Source organism: Nicotiana tomentosiformis, chromosome 4, assembly GCF_000390325.3.
Source record: "Nicotiana tomentosiformis chromosome 4, ASM39032v3, whole genome shotgun sequence".
NCBI lineage: Eukaryota > Viridiplantae > Streptophyta > Magnoliopsida > Solanales > Solanaceae > Nicotiana > Nicotiana tomentosiformis.
In genome coordinates this window covers 31838809-31840897 of record NC_090815.1, presented here as the reverse complement: position 1 = coordinate 31840897, position 2089 = coordinate 31838809, and the positions used below count along the sequence as shown (strand labels likewise).

The following is a 2089-nucleotide window of genomic DNA, read 5'->3' as shown; positions in this document are numbered from 1 at the left end:
TAGCCCAAAAAAAAGTATAATTACTAACACTCTCCCCTCATACCACACTTGCCCTTCATTTCTTCGATTGCAAAGTATCAAAGATTAGAGGATTTCAATTTTCAAGTTGCGACAAATATCATTTTTGAAGGGTTGACTAAATATATATATATCGTTTTCATGAGTGGCGAGGACTATATTCCTACATTTAACATCATAATAATCCTACATTTAAAATCATAATTGGTGGACTACACCCTGGAGTCGCACATTCTGATCATGGGAGAATTTCATGGCACTTACGTTAGTGATTTCTTGATTCTCAAAATTAGCACTTCTTCAACAATGCTGAAAATTTTGTCAAGAGAGTCAAGTTGCTTTATGGGAAAATAAGGGGAAATAATGAGGCATTTAAAGGTCAAATTATTCGATGGGAAGTCTTAGGGTCTAGCAATTCAATGCTACGTGTGGGCGCATTTGCTATATTAGCTACTAATCAATCGCTTCCCCAATAACAATGTCAATTATATATCATGTCATGCTTCAAGTTGAAATAATTGCCTAGTTATCTGTTGTAGTATTTATCTCTAATTTACCGACATCATACTTACTTGGACAGGATCAATGGGTGATCATGAAGGCTTATGGGCTAAGGTGGTGACCTTCTTTGCACTTTGAAAGGGTGCCCGCCTGAGATGGGTCCAAGTGATCGAGCTTAAGACATAATTTGTGGCAAGGATGCTTGCGTTCGTGCAATTCCTGACATTTAAAGAAAATATGGACATAATTTGAGTCAACGCAAAGACAACAAAAAGGGGGTTTGTCAAAAAATGGCGGTCATACTATATGGAGGGGGTTATTCAGAGGCGGATCTAAGATTTTTAGAACATGGGTATACCACTAAAAAAAAAGTATTACTTGAAAATTAACTCATGTTCATTTAGGTAAATAACTCAGTATTCAACTAAATGCATCATTCAGGCTTTTTGGAGCATGGGACCGGCATATAATATTAGATCAATATATATATATATATATATATATATATATATATATATATATATATATATAGTTGACAGAGAGACCATGTGTTAGTTTGAGTTCCTCTAAAGAATACTACAGGAGTTGGTTCTTTACCTTACTCCTTAAACGTGACGTAAAATAAGTAGTAAAGTAAACACAATAATTTTTACGTGGAAAATCACTCGGCTCAAAAGGTGCAAAAATCGCAACCTATTACGTAGGATTTTTAACTTCTACTTCACTAGATCAATGAGCCAAATGTATCGATTATAAAACTGTAACTCAATACTCTCCGATACTCCTACTACAACTATTTGATTTACAAGTTACTCTAACTTGTAAAACAAACACACACTCCAACTCACTAATTATTTGTGACACTTTGATTACAACTCTATTTTCTAAAACTTACTCACTAGATTGACTCAAAAAGAACACAAAAATGGTACTCGACTGGAGTGTACAAAATGTAGTTCTTCAGTTGATGTGCAAAAGGATGATCCCGGCAGTCCAGAATGATAGTATCTAAATTCTCTGGACTCTGAGATCTTCTAGGACTGCGCTTCTCATTTGATAGGACTCATATTGTTCCAAGAACTCCACAAGTCTTAGAACTCTTGTCTCTCACTTATGCATGTGTATCTTCTTGGGCAACAACCTTTATCATGTTTAGCTGTCTTTTTCCACCAAACTCGTACCTGGGTAACTTTGAGATAAAGTTATTGTCTTGCAAAGACGCACAATCATCATCCTTGTGGAGCTGGTCATTGACCCTAAGGAGCTGGTTCTTAGAGCGGTTAAGCAGCTACGTTGAGGACCTGGTTCTTTACTATGTGGAGAGTAAGCCAAGAAAATTCTCTCATCAGTTTTGTCATCAAACTTACCTAGATCTTCTTTTCCATTATTGTACACTAAACATTTGCACCCAAATGCTCTCAAGTGAGTGATGTTGGGCTTTCTCCCTCGAAGTAACTTATAGGGAGTTTTTTCAAGAATAGGACTGACCATGCATTTGTTTAGTAAGTAGAAAGCAGTATTGACTGCCTCAGCCCAGAAGCTCTTAGGCATTCCACTAGCAATCAGTATG

The 2089-nt window shown here is 36.4% G+C and overlaps 1 non-coding gene across 1 annotated transcript; it reads left to right on the top strand.

Annotated features, from left to right (window-relative positions):
- The first annotated feature begins 582 nt into the window (after positions 1–582).
- LOC117277446 (U1 spliceosomal RNA) lies at positions 583–742 on the top strand. The gene has a single exon (XR_004507738.1). It is a non-coding gene; the product is annotated as a U1 spliceosomal RNA (small nuclear RNA).
- The last annotated feature ends 1347 nt before the right edge of the window (positions 743–2089 follow it).